The sequence below is a fragment of the Primulina eburnea genome, chromosome 7, assembly GCF_022965805.1.
Source record: "Primulina eburnea isolate SZY01 chromosome 7, ASM2296580v1, whole genome shotgun sequence".
Taxonomy (NCBI): domain Eukaryota; kingdom Viridiplantae; phylum Streptophyta; class Magnoliopsida; order Lamiales; family Gesneriaceae; genus Primulina; species Primulina eburnea.
This window is the reverse complement of record NC_133107.1, coordinates 12,760,090-12,785,299: the sequence shown is the minus strand read 5'-3', so window position 1 is coordinate 12,785,299 and position 25,210 is coordinate 12,760,090. Positions and strand designations below refer to the sequence as shown.

The following is a 25,210-nucleotide window of genomic DNA, read 5'->3' as shown; positions in this document are numbered from 1 at the left end:
GCGGCAGATCAGGTTCAGAGGGATATCGAGTTGGATAGGCAGGGCAAGAGGCCCTATTAGGCACCACCGCAACACCACCAGCAGCAGCATCAGAGACCCCAGTTTAAGAAACCGTATCAGGGGCCTTCGGGGAAGAAGCCTTATCAGGGACCGCCAAGTGGCAAGGGTCCGATTCAGCAGCAGGGGCGCCTCAGAAGCCCGGAAATTTCCCGGTATGCTCTAAGTGCAACCGCCAGCATCCGGGGCAGTGCTTATATGGGTCACGCAAATGTTTTAAATGTGGAGCTACTGACCACATGCTGAAAGAATGCCCAGTTCGCCATGCATGCACAATAGGCGAACCCAGACACGACTTTACTGACTGGTAAACTTTTCTACCTAAGCCCTGTATAATTTTGCCTTGCATGTGGAAGTTTATTTGGGATTATTAATGTGCTAGCGATATTTTGAGTAACTTGGAGTATTGATTTCTTCTATGTTTAAGGTTAATGTTAGTAAATTGGGATATAAGTTTGTGTTGTGCCAACGTCTCTCAGGAAATATTTTTATTAAGAGAATAGCCACTCAGGCCTTGATAGATTTAGGAGCCACCCATTCATTTATTTCAGAAACGTTTGCTAGCCACTTGGATATAAATACCATTGGACTCTGAATTATTCAGTGACAGTCTCATCCGGGGAAGAATTATCAGCTACTAGTGTGGTCAGAGACATCGATCTGGAATTACACGGCCACCTAGTGTATGCCGACTTGATCGTCTTACCAATGCCAGAGTTTGATATCATTCTGGGAATGGACTGGCGACGAGGAACAGAGTCTTGATTCGATTTTCAGAAGAGATCCGTTTTGGTTAGGCCGGTGGGCATGGAGTAGTTTCTGTTTGAACCAGCCAGATGGAGAAGTTTCTCTCGCATGATCTCTTGCATACAGGCTCAGAGACTTATTTCTAAGGGGTGTCAGGCCTTCTTGGCCAGCGTTATTTCTGCACCTGACCTGCCCACTCCGTCGGTATCAGATGTGCCAGTAGTTAGAGACTTCCCAGACGTCTTTCCTGACGACGTCACATGTCTTCCACCAAAGAGAGAGAGGTGGAGTTCGCAATTGAGCTAATGCCAGACACAGCGCCAATCTTTAAGGCACCGTACCGATTAGCTCCAGCTGAGATGTTAGAACTCGAGCAACAGATTCAGGAGCTTCTCGACAAGGAATTCATTCGTCCCAGTTTCTCACAGTGGGGCGCACCAGTAGTTTTTGTAAAGAAGAAGGATGGGAGTATGAGGCTGTGCATCCATTACCGAGAGTTGAACAAGGTAACGATAAAGAACAAGTACCTACTTCATAGGATCGAAGACTTGTTTGATCAGTTGCAGGGAGCCACGGTGTTCTCTAAGATAGATCTTTGATCAGGTTATCACCAGCTGAAGGTGAAAGATGCAAATGTGCATAGACAGCCTTCAGGACCAGGTATGGGCATTACGAGTTCTTAGTGATGCCATTCGGACTGACGAACGCTCCATTAATTTTCATGGACTTGATGAACCGAGTATTTCAGCCCTACTTAGACCAATTCGTCATAGTGTTCATTGACGATATTCTTATTTACTCGAAGAGTCATGAGGAACATAGTCAGCACTTGAAGACAGTTTTGCAGACCTTGCAGAGTCGCAAGTTATTTGCAAAGTTCAGTAAGGGCAAGTTTTGGTTGGAGAATGTGGCGTTTTTGGGTCATATTATATCTAGCAATGGGATTGAAATGGATCTAGCCAAGGAGGCAGCAGTTAGAGATTGAGTTGAACCGAAGAATGCATCAGAGATACGTAGTTTTCTGGGTTTAGCCGATTACTACCGTAAATTTATTCAGGGGTTTTCGTCCATAACAGTGCCACTCACTTCACTGACCAAGAAGAATGCTAAGTTCTTGTGGAGTGGCGAGTGCCAGAAGAGCTTCGATACTTTGAAGCAAACTCTTATTTCAGCACCAGTGTTGGCCATGCCAACAGGGCAATGTGATTTTGTGCTATATACCGATGCATCTAAGCTCGGGTTAGACGCAGTTCTGATGTAGCAGGGTCGGGTAATAGCCTATGCTTCCAGGAAGTTGAAAGTGCACGAGAAGAAATACCCGACACATGATCTTGAGCTAGCCGTTGTTGTCTTTGCGTTGAAGATTTGGAGACACTACTTGTATTGCGAGAAGTGTCAGATATTTATCGATCACAAGTGTCTCAAGTATTTCTTCACGCAGAAGGAACTGAACATGAGACAGAGACGGTGGTTAGAGTTGGTGAAAGACTACGAATGCGAGATTAGCTACCATCCGGAAAAGGCTAATGTTGTCGCAGACTCCTTGAGCAGGAAAGTGGTAGTTGTAGCACAGTTGTCAGTACAGAGACCTCTTCAGTCTGAGATTCAGGGGTTTGATTTAGAAGTTTATCGCATGGGCAGAGTTCCAAGGCTGTCTAATCTGATAGGTCAATCTTCCCTGCTAGACCGTATTCCTGGGGCCAGCCTTCATACGAGCAGTTGCAGAAATAGAGGCTGAAGGATGAAGCCAAGGACAGTGTACTCTACATAGTGTCAGATGGTTTGGTGAGATACAAAGGTAGAATGTGGGTGCCTAGTGTTGATTCGATCAGAGAAGGATATTCTGACAGAGGCACATGCATCTCCGTATTCCATTTACCCAGGAGGGACCAAAATGTACAAAGACTTGCAGGTTTTGTATTGGTGGCCAGGGATGAAGAGAGACATCCGCAGATTCGTGTCTGCATTCCTCACTTGTCAGCAGGTGAAGGCAGAGCATCAGAGGCCACCAGGAATGCTTAATCCAGTCCCCATCCCAGAGTGCAAATGGAAGAATATTACAATGGACTTTGTGGTTGGGTTGCCGAGGTCAGTCAGAGGATCGAATTCTATTTGTGTTATAGTGGATCGACTCACTAAGTCAGCGCACTTTTTGCCAGTGAAGACGACCTTCTCCATGACGCAGTATGTGGAGCTCTATATCAGGGAGATAGTTCGATTGCACGGGATCCCAGTTTCAATCGTGTCCGACAGGGACCCGAGATTTACATCGTCCTTTTGGAAGAGCTTACATGCAGCCATAGGGACGAAGTTGCTTTTCAGTACCGCTTTTCGTCCGCAGATAGATGGCCAGTCTAAGCGAGTGATTCAAATTTTGGAGGATCTATTGCGAACCTATATGATCGATTTTCAGGGGACTTGGGAATCGAAGATACCTCTAGTGGATTTTACCTACAACAACAGTTTCCAATCATCTATAGGTATGGCTCCCTACGAGGCATTGTATGGAAGGAAGTGCAGATCACCAATTCATTGGGATGAGGTTGGGGAAAGAGCATAACTTGGTCCGGAGATAGTTCAGCAGACTGTGGATGTGGTGGTCAGGATTTGGGACAGAATGAAGACCGCCCAGTGTCGTCAAAAGAGCTATGCTGATAAGAGAAGAAGAGATCTAGAGTTTGCCGTAGGTGACCACGTTTTCGTGAAGATAGCACCCATGTAGGGTGTTGAGAGATTTTGAAAGAGAGGCAAGCTCAGTCCGAGGTTTGTTGGACCGTTTGAAATTCTGGATAGAGTTGGGACACTAGCCTATCGTGTTGCCCTTCCGCCGAATCTGGTCGGGGTACACAATGTGTTCCACGTCTCGATGTTGAGGAAGTATCTAGCTAACCCCTCGCATGTTCTGAGCTACGAGCCGTTGCAGTTGGCTCCAGATCTGTCATATGAGGATAGACCTGTCCAAATCCTAGACATACAGGAGCGGAGACTTCGGAACAAAGTGAACAAGTTGGTTAAAGTCCGGTGGCTAAACCAATCCGTGGAGGAAGCCACTTGGGAGTTAGAAGCGGGCATGAGGATTCCATACCCGGAGTTGTTTGGTAAGATTTAATTTCGAGGACGAAATTTTTATAAGTGGGGGAGGAACTGTAGTGCCCAAATTCAGTACCCATTTAACCCATGCATTTATTTAATTATTAAAACATTTATTTAATTTTAAATGATTCTTAGTGGTGCATGATTTATTTAAATACAATATTTTAAATTAATTATGTCTATGTGATGCACGTTAAAATGTTTTTCGAGTTTCATGTTTTAGGTGATTATTCGAGGCGGGATCGAGGAAAAGACCGGTGACAATTTTGGCAATTTAAAATGCGGTATTTTATTTTAAAGTTAAGATTGGATCATTTTAATTAATTTATTCATTTTAGCATTTTAAAGCTTAAATTATTTAATTGAGTGATTTTAAGGATTGTAAAACTTTTAAAGTTTAGGAAGTGTGCGTTTTATTTTAAATTAGGGACTTGGCTTGTAGGGAGGATTAACTTTTTAACTAGACTTTTTATTAGCATTTCTAATTAGTATTTTTAATTGTGTAATTAAGCCATTTAATTCCCTAATTAACTAATCATACGTTTTACACACTTTTACCCACACTGAAACCGTTCAACACACACGCACACACACTTATTCCAATTCAGATTTTATTCATTTGTGACTATGCAAACCTCGGGTTCATATCTAGAAGTCAGCCGCCCCTCTTCTCTTTTCCAGCAATTTTCATGTGCTTTAGTGCAAGAAAAATCGAGCCACGGTCGTCCCGGATTGTTATTTCTGCATCGATCTCGTCATATTATGCGTTGGATTGTTATTTGTGCGTAAAAATACATGTGTGATGTGTAGAAGTTTGAGCAATTATGTCTATATCACTTTTGAAATCATTTTTAGATCTAAAATTACCGTTTTACTGTCTTTTTAAATATTGCGATTTTTATTTCGTGATTCTAAGAAAACTTTCAACACAAAAATTGTAGAAATTTTGATACCTCCGATTTGACAGTAAATTCAAAATATTTGGATAAATATTGAGTGAGTTATGAGGTTTTTCGTGGGACTGCTCAAACTGTGTTTTTCAGAAAACTATGATATTGATGCGTTCTTGAAGTTTGTTTGTTGCAGGCTTCGTTGGGGAACGACGGATGATCATTTCTGCTTCTAGGTATGCTTAGTATGAGGTTGGGTTGGAATTTTGGTCACCTATTAGTGACGATTGGCACACAAATTCATCAGAAGTCGTAGGAAACGATTTGGTGTCGATTGCTACGTTTTTGAATTGTATGTGTCATAGGGTGGACGTCATTACTTTGGGTGTTTGTATGATTTAAAATCGATGTTATGGCATACTAGGATGGGTCTCGGGGTGTCGGTTCATGGTCCGTACAATCGAGTCTAGAATGATAAGCATTGTATGTATTGAATTTTCGTGGGTTTGCAAGTCGTGCAGGTACACGGACCCGGACACGGCACGGGGTCTGTGCCTTCGTTTTCTTCTTGGTGTCATTCTTGCAAGCCGACACGGACCACCACACGGACTACGGCACGGGGTCCGTGCCTTTGTTTTCTTTCACGGTATCAATTTTGTGACCTTACACGGACCCCTACACGGACCCTGGCACGGGGTCCTTGCCCTTACTTCTTTTCGGTATTTCTTTTGCGCACCTACACGGACCCAGGTACGGGGTCCGTGTACTTCATGACTTTGGGAAAAATTGATTGTTTGCTTGGGAGTTCCATGTCTGGGTTTATGATTTAAATGAGGTCAAGTCACGAGTGTTTTAGAATATCTTTAAGTTATTTATGGAATTCGGTGGTGAGCATGTGTACCTACGTCTAAGTTATGCAAATTAAGTATTTAAATTCATGCTAGTATGTGTAGCAACGGCCCTAAACGAAATCCAACGAATCCTTCAACGCCAGGTAAATATGTTGACGTGCAAGAAAATGTTTTCAAGTTTTTGAGGTATGCTAAATTTCTTGTGACCAATTCATGTATGGGTTTGGAAAACGTTAAATCATGAACAGGGACCAACCCACCCCGTTAAATTATGAACGGGTTTAGATCGAGATTGGAAAACGTTAAATCATGAACGGGGACCAATCAGCCCGTTAAATTATGAACGGTGATCTCATGTATGTGGTATGGGATCTTCCCTGTCAGCCTAGTACTGTGGTTTAGTCTGATCAGACGATTATGTTATGGGTCACTTGCTTTGAAACATACCTCTACGCAAAATGATGAAGTTATGTATGTTCAAGTATGCAAGCATGTTTAAGAAAAGTTTATGTTGATGGCACGTCTAAGTATGTATGTACGTATGTTCAGGTTTTGTTATGTAAGTTCAGGTTTTAAGTATGTATGTTCTATTTTAAAGTTGTATGTGATTTTATTATGTTGTAATTGTTACTTCCAATTTATACGTGTTGAGTTTTTAGACTCACTAGACTTGATCGATGCAGGTGAGGATGTTTACGAGGAGGCTGGAGGTGGGGACCAAGGAGCAGGCTTGGACTGAGCAGGAGGCTAAACCCGAGGACCGCCATGTTTTAAGTTTTATGAAAACATTTAAGACTTTTGTCAAACCTTAAATTTCAAAGCCGTTGTTACAAAAACTTGTGAGACATACAATATATTTCTTTTATCGAATTTTGAATGTTCACATTTTATTTAAGAAAATTTTTAATTTTTCCGCAAATTTTGAGTAGTAAAAGTACCGTACGTTACAAAAGTCATCGTCGTTAAATATTGCGACGGTTTCTCAAAACTTGTCGCTAATTAGCGACAGTTTTGTCAATACCCGTTGCTAATTAGCGGCGGTTTTCTCAAGTAGCGATGGTTTTTTCATATTTTGTCGCCAATTGTTTTGTTTTTATAAAAAAAAATGTTGTTTTATAATTTCTTAAAATAAAATTTGTTATTAAAATTATTTATACAAGTTTATAAATAATCTACTCAACTCATCTAAAATTAATGATTTTCAAATTTATAAATAATATATGAAACAATTAAATCTTCCGATAATAAGTAAACAATAAAATCTATTCAGAGAGAAAAATATATTACATAGGTGAAAAGGTGTGATAAAATGGACCGAAACGCCCAAATTTATAGACAAGTTGCGACGATATTTTTGAGAAACTGTCGCTAATAGCGATGGTTTCTCATCAATAGCGACGGTTTTAAAAATCTTCACCGAGTTAAATTGACGAAGGCTATAAAACTGTCACTATTAGCAATGAGTTTTTGAAAAAAAGTTGTTAATTATAGCGACAATTCTTAATAATATCGCTAATTAGCGACAGGTCCCAACGCTTACCTTGCAATGTCGCTAATGAACAACGTTTTGCTTAAATCATCGCTAATTATTGATGTTTTTTTGTTAAACCATCGCTAATCAACGTCGCTAATCAGCGACGTTTTATAAATCGTCGCTAATATTTGCGACGGTTTTAAAAATCATCGCAAATATTTTATTTATGATGGTTTGGGCACCTAATTTTTTTGTAGTGTATAAATTAAAAAATATATATTTTTGATGAGAATATGTAGGAAAAGTAGATCAACATATTCAGAAGTCGTTCTTAGGTGTTCATTAATGAGCCACTAATAACTAATTAGGTGACTAATATCCAAATTAGTTAGGATAGGTAATTAGAAGTTAGTTAAAAAAGGGATAAGGCTTATATATGAGCATGAAGCGTGACCTGTAGAGTCTTCTTCCTGCTTTTACTTTCACGTCCTCTGTGTATCGTTCTATTACTGCAAATTCTAATAATATCTTGCTTTGAGTTCCATGTGGATGTAGGCGAAGAAAGCCGAACCACTATAATTCTTGTGTTTGTTGTTCGTGTTTCTTGCTTTTCTTTATACGTGTGTTGCTTGTTGAATCTTGATTGAATGCGCTTGAGAGCATATGCCTAATGGTAGGTGAGTTCTTATACATTACATGAGAAGAAGCTACTGAGATTATACACAACAAAATGGTATCAGAGCTATCGCTTCAGAAAGTCCGAAAATGTCAAGGATGGGAGTCTCCTGAGTCAAGATTGAACGATTCGATGGAAAAACTGACTTCTCAATTAGGAGAAAGATGATGAAGGCAATTCTGGTACAAATGAAGGTTGTCAAAGACCTTGAAGGGGAGAAGAGTCTACCATCGACAATGAGTTTCGATGAGAAAGCTGATATTCTCGAGCAAGCTTGCAACATTATTATATTGCATCTCAGTGATAGAGTTTTACGGGAGGTTGATCAAGAATCTACAGCAGCCGGAAATTGGTTAAAATTGGAGCAGCTATATATGAAAAACACCCTTTACAACCGGATCCATCTAAAAGGCAAACTATTCGATTCAAGATGCTCGAAGATAATTTTGTAGAATACAATCTTGACGAGTTAAATAAAATCATCATTGCAATGGAGAATCTTGGGATAAATATCGATACCGAAGACAAAGCAATTCTGCTTTTTAACTCCCTACCAAAATCATACTCGATCTTCGTCCATTCAATCAAGTTTTCCCGTGAAACAATGACTCTAGATGAAGTCCTAACAGCCTTGAAGGCTAAGGATACCCAAGATAGACTAGTGAAAGATGAAGTAGATTGGTAAGGTTTGGTGATGAGGGGCAGATCAGAAAGAAGGGAGCAACATAACAACAAACAGAAAGGGTAAGTAGATCTAAATCAAAAACAAAATTCAAGTGCTTTTGTTGCCACAAAGAAGGACATTTTCAAAAAGGATTGTCCTGATTGGAAAAGGAAAATAAAAAGCAAAGAAGATGAACCTACTAATCAAGCCATTATTTCAGATGGATATGAAAGTTCTGAAGTACTCGCTGTGTCCACTGAATAGAAAGAGATTGAGGGGATACTAGACTCAGGGTGTTCATACCATATGACACCAAATCGAGAATGGTTTGAAACCTTGAAGAAGGTGATGGAGGTCGAGTGATTATGGGAAAAAACACCGAATGCAAAGTAATGGGCATAGGTTCCATCAAAATTACCATGAACTATGGAATCAGTATAATTTTGACAAAAGTTCGATATGTACCAAGCCTTAAAAGAAATATGATCTCACTCATATGTCTGGACAATAAAGGCTATACATAAAAAGCTGAAGGAGGAGTCCTAAAAGTTAGTTTAGGAGCTCTGGTTATAACGAAGGAATCAAGAAAGGAGGTCTCTATGTCTTGCAAAGCAGCACAATTATTCCCACAGTCAGTCTTGTTTCAGAACAGTCAAAAGTTATGACAAAGCTGTGGCATCTTAGGCTGGGTCACATTAGTCAAAGGGGAATCGATGAATTAAAGAAACAAGGGATCTTTGGTTCTGACCTTGTGCACAAAATAGACTTTTGTGAACATTGTATCTTCGGCAAACAAACTAGAGTCAAGTTCAGTCTGGCACAGCATACCACTAAGGGAACTTTGGATTAATTTCATTCCGATATTTGGGGACCAGCTAAGGTGAAGACACTAGGTGGAGCTAGATATTTTATAACCTTAATTGATGATTTTTCTAGAAAGGTTTGGGTCTACATATTAAAGCAAAAGAATGAGGCATTTAAAAGCTTCAAACAATGGAAGCTTTAGTAGAAAACCAAACTGGGAAGAGGATTAAGAGACTAAGAACTGATAATGGACTTTAATACCTTACACACGAGTTTACATAATTTTGTAAAGATCAAGGGATAGCAAGACAAAAAACTATGAGATACACGCCTCAACAAAACGGTGTTGCAGAACACATGAATCGAACAATACTTGAAGAGTTCGATGTATGATTAACCATGATAACTTGCGCAAGCAATTTTGAGGGGAAGTTGCCACTTCAGTTTACTTAATTAATAGATGTCTTTCTACAACCTTGGATTTTAAGGTACCTGAAGAAATATGGTCTGGAAAACCGGTGAACTACTCAAACTTAAGAATTTTTGGATGCCCAACATATGTCCAGTGAATTACTCAAACTTAAGAATTTTTGGATGCCCAACATATGTGCATGGTAATGAAGGAAAACTTGAGCATAGATCAAAGAGGTGTATTTTTTTGGGTTATTCTGATGGAGTGAAGGGGTTCAGATATTGTCTTGATAAAGGGAACAACTAAGGCAATCACCAGCAGGGATGTGATCTTCAATGAGCAGGAGATACTAAAACATGACATGCATAGACTAGAAGACAATGGAGCTCAATCTGTTCAAATGGAACAGAAAGTAGCTATCAGTCTAAGGTGGAGAGTGAACCAGAAACCGTTAAGATTGAAACTCAAGAAGAAGAACTAAAATAATCACTTTTGAAATACACAGAAAAGATGTTATAAAAATCTTAAAGTAGAAACAAAAATTTCACCCAATTTAGAAGCTAAATAATGTGCAAAATGACTATTTCTGAAACAACCCGTAAACATGTTAAAATGTATAACAATAATGTTCTAATCCGTTCAATATGAGCTGTATTTTTTCAAATAAGATGAACCCATGTCCTGCCTATTTCATAAATATGATCCTGTATGCATTCGGCTAGCTCGGTGCGCACCTCATCAATTTCTTCCACAGAATACTCCGTTTTGTGAACTATTAACACACACAAAAAGTATATAAGTAAAAAAAACAACTTAATGAATTTTCAAAATGATAAGTAGCTAGATAACTTGTAATTATTTTAGTTAAGCAAAATAATATTACTATCGATCGTAGTGAATCCCCCTCAAGAGTTGTAACTTCTTCAATAATCTGCCTCATGAATCTCATCACGTAATAACCAAATTGTTTGCATCCGGTTTCTTAGGAGCCTATGTTAAAAAATGTCAAATTGTTAATGACAAATATACACATTAAAACATTAGCTCGAATGAGAAATACACATACCTTTATGACTTCCCATTGTATATGCTTTCTTCCTTTCCTTCCCTTAGTTGAGTTAAACAATCTCAACGCCCTTAATTAACATTGAACATAGTTGATATATGAGTGTTTTTTCATTAAATAAAATGCATCATTAAAATGAAATATGTACTCACATTTCCACAACATATTTCCAATCCTCATCGCGAATGCGATGACTTAGGGAATCCACCAAATAAACAATCTCCTTATAAGGTTCGATGACAGTGAGAGTCCAATGAAAACTACACACGTACATAATAAGCGTATGCAATTCACTAAAAAAACAATTGAAAATTATATTAGGATCTTACTTACCCAAAACAACTTGGAACCAAAACCAATTGATCCATTGCTGCACCACTTAGCCTATCCACTAAAGAACTCGCCTTCTTGTTCAACCTTTCAGTTTTACCTGTTTTGTCGTGTGTATTTATTTGCAAATTTGGGATACTATGTGGATTAACAAATATGAATTTTTCAATCTTTTTTTCTTTCACAATATTTTTAGAAGATGCCTGTCATTTTAAGTAAAAGAAAATCAAAACTACACTATATACTAAACTAACAAATTATATGTATCTTATATAATAATATAAGAAAAGAACAAACAAACTTTTAAGTTAATCGAAGACTTACCAAATGTAGACAACTACACAATTTCCTGTAATTGGCTCCAAGTGATACAAAGGATTGATGTCCTCAAAGTGCAAGTTAACTTCATAATCATTTGCAAATACTTCATGATCTAAAAGAAATGTTATTTTCCTTCCATTTTCAAAGGCTCTCTTGCAATAACAATACACCATGTGCACTGCTCTTGGCAAATTTGATGATAACGTCTGGTTTCTTTCGACACTGAGATTTTAGTTCCTTTGACAATTCTGATAATTTATTGTAAAAATGTTAGATAGGTGCAATACTGGAGAATTTTCAGATATTTACTTTGAAATATAAGCATATGTGTACCTGTTGTCTTAGCATTATCAAATGATTTGGCCAAGCCACATTTGTTCTTATGGCATCACTTGGGAATCGGAACCGGAAAAAGTGCTGATTTTTGCATTGCTTCATCAATGGATACACGCATGAAAGTTTGAGGTAATGGAACACCATGAAGCAAGTTATTAGCTCCATTGACCTCAACAACTGTTCCATATGCAACGATGTTTGTGCTAGAATCCAATGTCAAAATAACTGGTTCCCCCTAAAAGAAAAATATTTATTTCAATGAATTGTACTAACTCATTAGTTAAAAAAAATTAAGTACTATATAACCATAACAAATTATATACCTTTAAAGCAACAGATTTTTCCACAACTTTCATTTCGTCATCATTCAAATCTTCATAACTAGGGAAAAACTTGTCGATTTTCATTTCACATTCATTCACTTGATGCAATTTTTCTGAGCAACTTCCTTTGTCATCAATCCCACTGTCCCATGCACCCTTTTTGTAGACAATTGCTTCAAGTTTTTGAATGTGTGTATCTTGCTCTTGAATTAATTTTCTAGCCTCTATCAACTCTTTCTTTTGCTCAATCATTAGCTCTCTGTCAACCTCCTCAGTCTTCGAACTTCTACAAACATTGAAATATACTGTTGGAGTGATGTGACCTCCAACAGCTCTCACACGTCCACCATGTTCATCTGAAATGAGTGCTTTCGTGAGAATATCCTTTTTTGTCCCTTTTATTTCAAATTTCCCCTCACGCTTTTGTTGTATGTAATCATCATGTCATCCACTTGAAAATATTAATTACTTTAAAAAGTTTCATTAAAATAAAATAATTGATTTTTATGTATAGTTTGCTCACAATATTTTCTAATGTTATTTGCAACTCTTGGCCATCAAAATTCCCTTCGTTATTCACTCGCCCTTTTTTCCAAATAATAGCTCTATTGATATCATCATCGTCACACAATTCAATTGCCTACATTCAAGAACAATCAAATGATATTAAATGTTGAAAAAAAACAGCAAATGCAATTATATATATCACATGCTAGAAAAAAAAAACAGCCACCCATGTTACAAGTATTAATGCAAAGGAAAGAAACGGTCACTTCTTGGATGTCACAAATGTTGAAATATACCTACTATTTCTTCAGCAAATCGTGCATATCTCTAATAAGCAAGGTGATGAGGGTATATGTTCTTCTTCCTTCATTCCTTCTGTTGATCACTTATTTCCTTGTCAAGTGAACAATTACACATATCAATTTTTTTTAATTCGTCAAATACTTCATGGTGGACTTATTTTCAAAAAACAAAAAAAGATTCTTACAATGAATTTATCAGATATGTGAGTCATGACAAAAGAAATCCAGTCATCTCGTGCAAGACCATAGCCAAAGTATGTTAGCAAGGTTCCTGTGAACTTCCCATATCAGCATACACCGAAAGGCGCTGGAAGTAGTTCACATTCCTGCAAGACCTGCACCAAATAAGAAGCTTTGGAATCACACTCGAATAATGATTCCAACTTTACCAAAAAACCATTCAAATCCCTACATATACACTTGCACAAGATCTGCACTACTACACTGACACATAATACAGTCTCGATTAAAATGAGACTCAAGGAGGAATTTCGAGTCTAAAGCAACTCTTCACAGCGAAATCTTAGACTAATGGTATCGGGGTGCAGAAAGAGAAAGTAGCCTTGGCAATGCACTTAAAATCAACGGCGAGACAGGTGTAGGTGTGGTTTCAAAATCATAGAGCGAGATAACTTAATTTATTATTTGGATAAATTAAGTAAGCTTCTGTCTCCAATTTTATTTTTTTGAATTCTTTAAAGTTGAAATTGGTATAGACTTTTAAGTAAGTATATTATACGTTAATCAAGAAAATTGTACTATGAAATCACATTTAACAAAATAACTACAAGAAAAGTGGGTTTCCGCGGCGTGCAATATGCGCCGCGGAAAGGTATCGCACGCTGCGACGCACGCTGTAAAGTTGAAAGCCAGTCTTAATTTTGACACTATTGGCGGCGTGCGATTTACACTGCGGTTTAGTCTAATAACGGCATGCAGAGTATGCTGTTGATAGTTAAACTATTGGCAGCATGCATATGCACGCTGTTAATACAACTTTCTGCAGCGTGCACATATACGCTGTTAATAGTCATAAAAAAAAATATTAGCGACGGTTTTCGACACACCGTCGTGCAATGGCGACGGTATAAAACCGTTGCTAATTTAGCGACGGTCTTAAAATGTAGCGACGAAATTAAAATTTCGCGACGGTTTTGGAAACCGTCGCTAAAGTTTGCGTAAATTTAAAAAAAAAATTACTTTTATAATTTAATATATTTTTATAAAAATACAATACAATTGTAATAATAATAATCATGATCATAATTAACAATTAAAAAATACTCATGATTTTAATTAACAATTAAAAAAATAACCAAAAATTAAAACAAAAATATGTATTTAAATCGAATCTTAAATCATGTAAGTAAAGAAAAATTTTAAGTGTTGTGAAGAAAATTGGAACGGAGATTGGCTATAAATAGAGAATTTACGATTTTGTAGCGACGGTTTACTAATAAACGGTCGCCGATGTGTGTCAATTAGCAACGGTTCATCATTAAGCGTCGCCCATTTGAATCGGCGACGGTATGTTTTAAACCGTCGCTAAATGTGGCCTAAAATCGACGACGGTTTCATGTAAACCGTCGCTAAATGTGACCTTATAATCGTCGCAACTTTATAATTAGTGACGGTTTTACTAAAGCCGTCGCTAATTTAAAATTCGACCTCATTTTCCGCAGCGGGCTTATAATATGCATGTCGTGAATAATACTATTGACGGCGTTCAATTAATGTACGCCGTTAATTTCTGAACACGATTTTTTTTTAAAAAAAAATATTTATTTTTTGCAGCACACATAAACTTGCACGCCGTTAATAGTATTATTAACGGCGTGTCTTTATTGTGCGATGTCGTTTATATAATTTATTAACAGCACACATAAAGGCAAGCTGCGGATATTACTATCCGTAGTGTGCGTTTAATGCACGCCGTTCATAATAATATCTGCAGCGTGCTTTGAAAGCACGCCGTGAATAGTATCAAGTTACTATCCGCAGCGTGCTTTGAAAGCACGTCCGTCCATAGTAATATCTGCAGCGTACCTTTTAATGTACGCCGTTAATAGTATCAAGTGCAACACTATTAACGGCGCACATATGGGTCCCCTTCTGTATGTGCTTCGAGGATCGTCTTGGACGTCTGTTTTCCAAGATACAACGGAACAATTAGCAGTGACTTAGCACGGACACTACTACGGCGAACTGAAAACGTACATTTACTTTATCACCGAGATTTAACGGAGGAAAATGAAAAGCTAACAATATGAAATGCAAGAGAATGCTTGAAAGAGATAAGATTTCCATGTATTTGAAATAAGGAAATGAACACAGTATTTATAAGCCTCAAAATACACACCAAGAGTCATGCAAGATAAATTAACTCAATTAATCTTCTCATTAACTCAAAAATATGAAGAGCCAAAACTCTTCAATTAACTTAAAAATGTGGAAAAGACACTTCTACAATAATGAGCCACAACTAACTCAAGAATGTGGAGAGCCAGAAGACACTCCCACATTCATGAGACATAATTTTTATTCAAACTCTAAATTTGATTCAAATTTCCAACAATAATAATATATGTTAGAATTGATTAGGTGTCAAGAGGAGAGGAGCGATCACCTTATAATTTTTTGTGGTTTTTGAAACTTAAGTGATTTCAGCTCGTTGGAAACCAAAATTGAATCTCAATCAGTCGGATGCAACAGAAAACTATTAAAAATATTTTCTAAATGTGAAAAGAGCTTTTTAAACTCAGTAAATAATTTGACAAAGATAACTAGGTAGAAATAAGTGGAGGAATGATTTGTTTTTGGAAGTTCGAAAGAATTCCTTCTACATTTTTCCTTCTTTATAGTGCAGAAAGGTATTCACTCAAAAACTTTGGTTTACACAACCTATATTAACTCTAACCAAATGAAACTCATAGCAGCTCAACAAAACTCTCAATCTGTTCAAAAAAGTGATTTATGACAAATACAACAAATATTCACTCTTCCAAAATATTTGAAAATATCAGTGTTAGAGATTTTTATAAAATGGTCCTCTTTCATACAACCAACAACCTTTAATACAGAGAATGACATGTGTTTTTTTGGCTTTTTCCAAAATTAATATGCCACAATAAATGTTACTTAATAGTGGCTAATTTTGGCTCTAATGGCTAATCGGTTATGAAAAGAATTTTGTTCATAAACATACAGGAAATTCAAATATTATAGTGTGTGTATCAAAAGTTAGTGTTGTGCTTTGGTGATGTCAATACCAAGGATACAACATGCAACGGAAATATATTTTAAACACCCACGCAAACTTTAAAGAATAAACACCAGTTATAAATTATGCACAAGTACGAATACTTGTGTGAAGTCTAATGGCAAAAATTCACTAGAAGATTATGTAAATTGTTTACACCAAAACAATACTAGTGAGAATACTAAATGTATAAACTAATGGCAAAAATTCACTAAAAATGCATCAAAATAAACCTCATCAAAACTAGATGTATAAACTAAAAAAACACGTATTGCTTAAAACAAACAAAATCACTCTTCAATCAACACTCTGCGTCAGTGTTGTTCTTCGAGCGTTGTCAACACCGATCAGCAACACTGTTGTGACGTGAAACACTAACTCACATATGCCTTTACGCCGAAATCTTCAACTCTGAAATTCCTGCAACAAGCCTGATGTTTCTCATTTTTTTCTCCACACTGGACTTCTCTCCATATCTCCTTTTTATATAGATCGCCTTTCCATAGATACTCGAGATCCTATAAATAAGGAGAATAAAGAGTTTATTAGAAATTGAACTCTATTTTAGACTATCATATTACATCTTAGAGATAGATCCTAAATCTAAATATATGGAAAAGATCTTATCGTATAATCACTTAAATTAGTCTAGAAATGCGAAATTATAGTGTTTCAAACTGATGGAATATAGATTAAATAGGAATAAAACAACGAGAGATGAGGCTAGATATTACTTGGTTTTTGTTTGGAAACATTCTCGATTGAACTATGAGTAGCTCAGTTGGTGTATGCGGTTGTCCTTTTCTTGTGACAGCTTGTAAAGTTTAGCACATAGTTTAGCAGATATAAACATAAATGAAGTCAGTTGGATGGCTTGAAGCAGATCAAATGACTAGCTTGAGATAACTCTACTTGCTCTGGTACCAGCTGGAAGATAATAGCGAGCGTCTAGCAAGTTTGTCCAACAGCAAATATAAGTCCAGCTAGATAGATAGCCAACACACTTGTCGAGAAACTTCAGCAATTTCAAACGGGTAGCTTAATAGCCAAATATTAGTTTTTATCGCCGAAACTAAGAAAATTTTAAATGTATGTGTCTATATTTTTTATGGACCATGTACCCACGTTCATGTGCACCCGTCTCTTTAGAATGAGAAATGAACGATAATAATAACAATCATCATTTCTAATTGTCGCTTAAATTGGTTTAATCAACTATGTGTACAGGGACATATTTATTATATAAAATATTTTTGGTATGCAATATTGTCCTTGTTAATAGAGCGATCGAGATGATAATGTTTGAGTATGCTATAAAATTTAAAATATATTAGTTTTATAGTTATCATCAACTATATCTTTTATTATTATGCTAAGCGTTCGATCCTACCAGAGTCAATATCATGTGTTTGATCTAGATGGAAATACACATAATATTTGGGAGATAGATTATTGGTGTGTAATATTTTTTCCTACTAAGAGACTGATAAGCCCAAATCTTATAGAGATTTAGGGATTTTATTTGTGCTTATCTAAACTTTTTATCCCAATTATGTCTTAAGTGAATTAATAATTGTAGATTTGAATAAAAGAGGAAAAATGATTAAATTTGGAAATAAAATAAGTTTACAAGACTTCAAAGGAAAAAATATCAAAAGAAAGGAAATAAAATATTTTTTATATTTTATTACCTTGATATTATTGAAGTTTTGGAAGAAAATATGTGCATATCTTGATAAAGATGAAGTCCCTCATCTATGAAAATAAAATCTACAATCTTATCTACAAGGTTTAAGTTGGAGATGGGCTTAAAAGGAATTGAAGGAGGAGGCCTATTTAGAAGGATAAAAGAGAGCCAGAAGCGTACAGAGAGGGGGAGCCGTAACAGTAGAGAAAGATAGAGGAAGTCCAGAATAGAAGGCTACAGTGAAGCAGCAACAACGCGGAATAAGGATTGAAGGGAGGAAGATTGAAGGCAGAAGCTGGAGGAATTCCTCAACATAAGCCAAATCACTGAGAATTCCTTTCATTCCTTCTCAACTATGTTTTCTTCATTAAATTTAAACATGGATTTCCACTTTTGTTTTGAATTTATGGAGTAAATTTTTATAGACTAAGTTCATGATAGGGCTAAATTTTTTATGTTTTGAGTTTGATTCAATTCTATTATTTATTTTTATTTATTGATTGATGACGTTTATCATGTGTTTTTTTAATATGTCCAATTAAATTGAATATGTGTTGGTTAATCTAAAACCGGAAGGCGATAAATTAATATTTGCTTCATACATCAATCAACATTTGGTTAAACCGACTAGAGATAGTGTTTGGTTTTAGTGTGCGACTTTAGGTTGAAAAACTGAAATTTCGTAGCAACTTAATGCGGTAGAATATAATTAAATTCAGTTAGAAATAATTGGACCGTTAGATTTAATTAGATTTATTAATTCGAAAAATCTTTCGGCGTGAATCAAGTAATTAATTTATTGGATTTAAATTTGACACGTGGATTATAAGTTTGCTTGGTACCGTTGTGCGCCTTAGTCGTTTTTAAATAATTTGAATTTTCATTTAAATTAATAGTTTTGATTATTTTTGCTTTAGTTAATTTATTTAAATGGTTTAAATTTGTTTCAAGTCATATATCTCATCTCACATGAATTTGATTAGCTAAATTAGAAAAAATAATTCATATTCTAGTATTTAAACATCGATCTCTGTGGGTACGATACCTGAACTCATCATCCTAGTCCGCTTGCTAGATTTATTCTTAACCAAAATCGTTGGTCAAGTTTTTGGAGTCGTTGTCGATGATCGAATTGTTTAATATTGCGATTTATTATTTTCTTGATATTAGGTTTTTATTTAATTTTGTGGATTTTACGCATATTCGTATGTTTAAATTTTTTATTTATTTATTTTCAGTAATTATCTAACTCTGCATGAGTTGTGCTAAAGGAGACACATAATTAGAGCCATTTGATCCAGAAATTGAAATACTTTTCGAAGGAGACGTAGAGCACAAAGGGAGAAATCCTCAAACTCTGACGTGGAAGAACAATTAAAACCAGAGGACAAGGTTAAAACAAAAAGGATGGAAGCAATGGCCAATGAAGAGGATGATTGCACTGTCTATGATCTCACTATACAAACTACTGGAGGTTATGGTTCGAGCATCACTCGTCCTACTGTAGAAGCAAACAATTTTGAGTTGAAGCCATCCATTATTCAAATGAAACAAAATCAAGTGAGATTTGGAGGATCGCAGACTGAGGATCCTAATGCGCATATGGAAGGATTTTTATCTATCTGTGACATAATCAAATTTAATGGAGTGAGCACTGATGTCATAAGATTGAGACTATTCCTTTTCTCTTTGTATGGTGAAGCATCCGAATGGCAGATTTACCAGCTGGCTCTATTACTACATGGAATGGTTTGGTTCAAATGTTTATATATCAATATTTTCTACCAACCAAGCTAGCACAAATGCGAGTGGATATTTCATCTTTCAGCCAGAAGGATGGGGAGACACTACATATAACTTGAGGAAGATTTAGGAAGATGTTGAGTAGGTGTCCTCAACATGGTTTCTCTTCATCTGAGCAAGTTCAGATTTTCTATAACGGAGTTGATCCTTCTGTGCATTCCATGCTAGATGCGGCAGTCAATGGTAATTTATATATGAAGACTCCACGAGTTGCCTCGGAAATAATTTCAAATATGGCCGAAAATAGTGTGGGTTGGAGGATATTAAACGATAAAAGAAGGTTGGATTCTTGAAATGGACGTGTTGAATGCACTTACTGCTAAGATTGATGGGTTGGCCCATAAATTCTCTCAGCTGCAACTGAATCAAGCAAATCAAGTCCAAGAAATAGTCATCGAGGGACAACCCAATTTTGATGAGGAAGCAGTGAATTTCGTGGGTAATCAATGGAGACAGCAATCCAATCCAGACAGTTCCACGTACAATCCAGGATGGAAGAATCACCCTAATTTATCTTGGAAGAATGCTGAGAATTCTCTTAATCCAACACATATTCCTCCACTGTCCATTCCTCAACAAGTGAGACAACAAGGATTATTGGTACCAGAACCACCTCCAAGATTCAAGCAAGGAGATCAAAGACCAGTTTATGAGGATTTTATGATGAAACATGTTGTGGGGATGCAGATGAGGCTGCAAAATCATGATGCTATCTTGCAAAGGTTGGAAGCTCAAATGGGTCAAATAGCCAATCAGTTAGGAAATCGACCCCTTGGAACAGTACCAAGTGGTACTGTAATGCCCGAGATTTTTATCCTGTTAATCCGAGATTATTGATTATGAATTAATATGATGATAGAAGGATCATTCTAAGGCAAGATATGAGATAGCATGTGATATCGTATGTGCGAGGGCAGAACGTCTCGTGCATATGCGCGACACAATCCGTGCATATGCGCGAGATGGGCAGACCTCGCGCATATGCGCGAAGAGAGTGCGCGCATATGCGAGCATGTGAAGAAGCCAAGTGCCGAGGCAGTAGGTCTCGTGCATATGCACGGAGATGGTGCGCGCATATGCGTGAGCTGTCGTGATGGTTAAGCGCCGAGACAGAATGTCTCGCGCATATGCGCCGAGGAGGGTCGCTCATATGCGCGAGACGTGCAGTACAAAGAAGTTGGCCACTCGTCCTAGCCATGCATGATATAAATATATATATATATATAAATATATATATATATATATATATATATATATATATATATATATATATATATATATATATATATGTTAATAACCTCATTCCTTCCTAATCAACAAAGAAGAAGAACGAGAAGCTCTAGAGAAAAGTTCTTCATATAAGAGAATTTGAATTTTATTGCAAGATCCGACCGTCTGATTTTCGATCCGAACATGTTTCCGTGATCCTCTCGACAAAGGCTTCACGCGTACGTAAGTTTTCTTATGTTTTGTGATGATTTGGAAATTTGGTATTGAAGAAATCATGATGATTAATATATGGTGTTCTTGAGATATTAGACATCTTATAATCGAAACCGGATTGAAGAACATATATCGTATGAAATTGTTATGATTTTCAGATTTGATTTGATTGAGATTGTACATAATCTGAGATTATGGATTGTATTGGCTATTGGTTATGAATTGTAATGGATATCTCGTGTTGTTGAGTTACCAGAGATATCGTTATTGTGCCGTTGTGCCGTTGACATTAATCTAGATCGAGTATTGATCAGAACAAATTGTGATATGAGTTGTATATTGATATGGTACTTCTCAAATATTATTCCAGGATTGGTATTGAAGATTTCAAAGAGAGAACAGAGCCAACCTCAATAAAAGAAATGTATAAATCAATGTTAAACGGGAGATATGTTGCGTGTTTTCCTACCGCAAGTGTACGGTGTCAAGTTTTAGTACTGATTAGAGTACAGATATCGATCCCACGAGGAGTGTGTGTAAAATTGTATATCAATTCTTGTAATTAAAATAGTCTCAACTTTATTTAGAAAAATTAAATAAAAGGTTGGTTTGTTTGAACGAATTAACTGAAAACAATGAATTAATTAAATCACCGAATTGAGAGATAATAATGAAAGAAAATATCTAGAGAAATGATTTCACAAAGTTTCCACGATAATTGTTCACAGTTTAATTTATATTCCTGAATTCCAATCATTTAATGGCCAAGAGCACTTCTATTGTTTTATTCCCCCTTTCCCAAGTGACGAATAAATTGTATCTATCAACTTCGATTCAATTATTCCTAATTAGAATCTACGTTTCATAGATAAATGCAAACAATGTTCTTACTAAGCCTCGCTAAAGTTATACGCCTTCCGAACGCTATAAACATTTAACGATGTGTTCTCATGATCTATAATCCTAGTCCTTCTCCCGAGTTGTAGAATTAATCAAACAACAGACAATTTATGGCCAGTAAATTGCAGTGCAGTAAACACAGAGAAAACAAGTAAACATAAAATGGAATTAAATCCTATAAAATAACCCTGTCAAATCATCGTGTCCACAAAGCTACATCATTCTCTAGAATGGGAGATTAGTTCATCACGAAATCGAAATAAAAACGACGCATATTCAAAGTTTTAGACATTGACATATGAGAAAATCGTAATGCAAAAGACAGTTAACAAATCCAAAGTGTCGTCTCGGTCCCCAGATTCGTCGCTCTTCGTTTTTGTAATCGATCTTCGCGTGTCATGCCTTCGTCTTGCCTTCGCCTCGAGTCTTCCCTCTGTATTTTCGTGTGTTTTCTCTCCACGGCGACTGACCCGAGTATGACCTAATTCGCGCAATTTATAATATTTTGGACGATCGGCGCGCGCGGTCGCGCGAGAACTGGCGCTATGGCGCGTGCCATTCTGTTCATCTGATTGTGTGTGCGTGCGCGGTCGCGCGAGAAGTGGTGCTGCCGCGCGTGCCTCTCGGGATTCCATGTTCTTCTGTGGGCGCGCGGTCGCGCATGATGTTGCGCGGTGGCGCGCATGCTACTGGTCCTCGCCTATGCTCCTGCGCGTGCGGGCGCGCGAGAAGTGGTGCTGCCGCTCGCGCCTCTCGTGTTGATGATTTGCGTGTATGTGCGCGCGGCTGCGCGTGAAGTGGCGCGGCCGCGCGCGCACCTCTGTTCCTGCATGTGCTCTCGGCTGCGCACTACTCTGTTTTCCTGGTCCAATTGGCTTCGTTCCACTATTTTCTTCATTCCTGGAATGACAACAAAAACAAACCAAAGACCGCATAATTCTATTCGAAACAAGTATAATTCAAAATGGATTCTAATATAAATTAAGTGCAAATCTTGCACTTATCAAACCCCCCAAACTTGAATTTTTGCTAGCCCCGAGCAAAATAGAATAAAAGCTAATAACTAAGGAAAAGATTAACGCCACTACTAAAGTCATGGATATGCGAAAAGTGATATTGACCTCCGACTCATCTAATTTCATGTAATTCACGATTTCCCAAGAGTCACGTGCGTGTGTGTGATATGTCAATGTTCGTTTACCCCATCGAATGCTCAAATAGAGTTGTAATGCCCATTCGCCTTACAGAATCAAGAAATCCTCAGTTCAGTTCAACTCACACTTCATCAAAATACAAATTCACATTCATAGATCACATATGACTTTATTGGTGATTAATTGGCTCAATGAATATTCAACGAAATTATACCAAATATGAAATCACACAACGAGATGCTTGCAAGCAAGTGATTAAAGTTTATACTTGATGACTATGTTTTTCAGGTATCCATTGGCTTGACTTGAACAATTTTTCTCCACTAGTATATTGGATAAATGTGACACTGTTAATAGGTCTTGTAGGCTTGTAACGTTAGGCCACGGCTCACGGCTACAATAAAGGTATGGAAATCAAAATTTGAGAGAAGTAATCAATTCTTCATCATTTTCACTATCCTTTCATTCAACATCACTTCATTATTTTCTTCCTCATCATATCCTCCATTTCCCGTATTTTCTTTCTTGCTCACCACTTTTGATTCATTCTGTTAATTGTTTTTCTTCTTCTTTTCTTTGCCAACTCCTTTTTGCACACTTTAAATTTTTCTTTTTCTTTTCAAGGAGCATTGCATCATTACAACACCAATGAATTTATTTCTCTCAAAACCAGGTAGGAAATTAAGTGTATAAACTACATTTGGTAGTTGCTGTGGGATATAGAATAGATACAAGTGGGGGCTAATTGTATGTCATTGACAAACACCACTTGATTTTTTTTTAGTAGGCTCAAAATGGAACACTAGGGATATTTCATTTTCGTTTGGTAGGCTCGAAGGCTTAAAATGGCTCCAAAGATCGCCTAAATCATTCCTATATCACATATTATCCGTATTTCGCCTCGAAAAGTGTTCAAACAAGTTCTAGACTTCCATCAATCCATTAGTCAACTCATACAAACCAGTCACAAGCAATTTTCAATAAAAATGGTAGATGAAATAGGTGCACAAAGCAAAAGTAAGCATCTCAATTAACTTAAAGCTCAAAGGGCTACAATTGACAGTAAACAAAGAACACATGCCCAAGGATATTGTGAAAAACTGCCTAGCTCATTCCTATGATTGCAGAAGTGTCAATCAATGTCATGCAAGAATTATCAAAAATCAGATCTCCCTCATCTATTTAGCATCACAGACATGCAACTTGTCTATAAGCAATGATAGTATCAACAAACACGACAGTGCAGAATAATTGTGACTCCTAAGTTATCATGAACACATATAAACCTCAGGACCATAATTCAATTTTCATCATCGGCCACACATTTTTCTTATCCATGACTCTTCCTAACAAATCTAGCATGCAATAATAAATAAAGTTCAAATTAACTACTGAGCAATAAAAAAAATGCAGAAAATAAAAAAAATTCCAATAGGCAAGGCAATTTTACCTCCCCCCAAACTTAAAGTATGCATTGTCCTCAATGTTAAGAAATAAAGAATATGACAACACATACCTCGCTCTCGAGTGTCAGAACTTGGAGCTCGAGTCATCATTCGCAGCGTCTTCAGCATCATCATCCATGGGCTGCGGCAGTAGATCTGGTGGTGGGTAAAATTAACAACTAAGGGAGTAAAATAAAATAAAATAATAGAAATAAAACGAATGCAAAAATAATTGTGGGTTGCCTCCCACATAGCGCTTAGTTTAACGTCATCAGCCTGACGCTCACTAATCATGTTCATGGTGGGTCTTATGATTTCGTGGAAGCCCTGAGTTCTACATTTTGACCATTAACCTCCATGGTCAGTTTTCCTTGTCTCAAATCAATGATGGCTCCAGCAGTAGCCAAAAATGGTCGCCCTAAAATAGCACGAACATTCTGACTGTTCCCCATGTCAAGCACGACAAAATCTGCTAGAAGCTTTATTTTATCAATCTTAAGTTCAACATCTTCCACAATACCCAGCGGTGTCCTGACCGATTTATCTGCCATCTGCAAGATTAGTCCTGTGGGCTCTATCCTTCTCAATCCAAGTTTCTCGTAAAGAGAGCTTGGCATTATATTCACACTTGCTCCTGAATCACAGATGGCTTTTTCCACAAATTTA

The 25,210-nt window shown here is 37.0% G+C and overlaps 2 long non-coding RNA genes across 2 annotated transcripts; both read right to left on the bottom strand.

Annotated features, from left to right (window-relative positions):
* Window positions 1–10,603: 10,603 nt before the first annotated feature.
* Window positions 10,604–11,217, bottom strand: LOC140836152 (uncharacterized). Its single transcript, XR_012118987.1, has 3 exons — window positions 11,068–11,217; window positions 10,887–10,994; window positions 10,604–10,804 (listed from the first exon to the last, which is right to left on the bottom strand). It is a non-coding gene; the product is annotated as an uncharacterized lncRNA (long non-coding RNA).
* Window positions 11,218–12,609: 1,392 nt separating this feature from the next.
* LOC140836151 (uncharacterized) lies at window positions 12,610–13,081 on the bottom strand. The gene is made up of 3 exons (XR_012118986.1): window positions 13,039–13,081; window positions 12,852–12,944; window positions 12,610–12,684 (listed from the first exon to the last, which is right to left on the bottom strand). It is a non-coding gene; the product is annotated as an uncharacterized lncRNA (long non-coding RNA).
* Window positions 13,082–25,210: the final 12,129 nt, after the last annotated feature.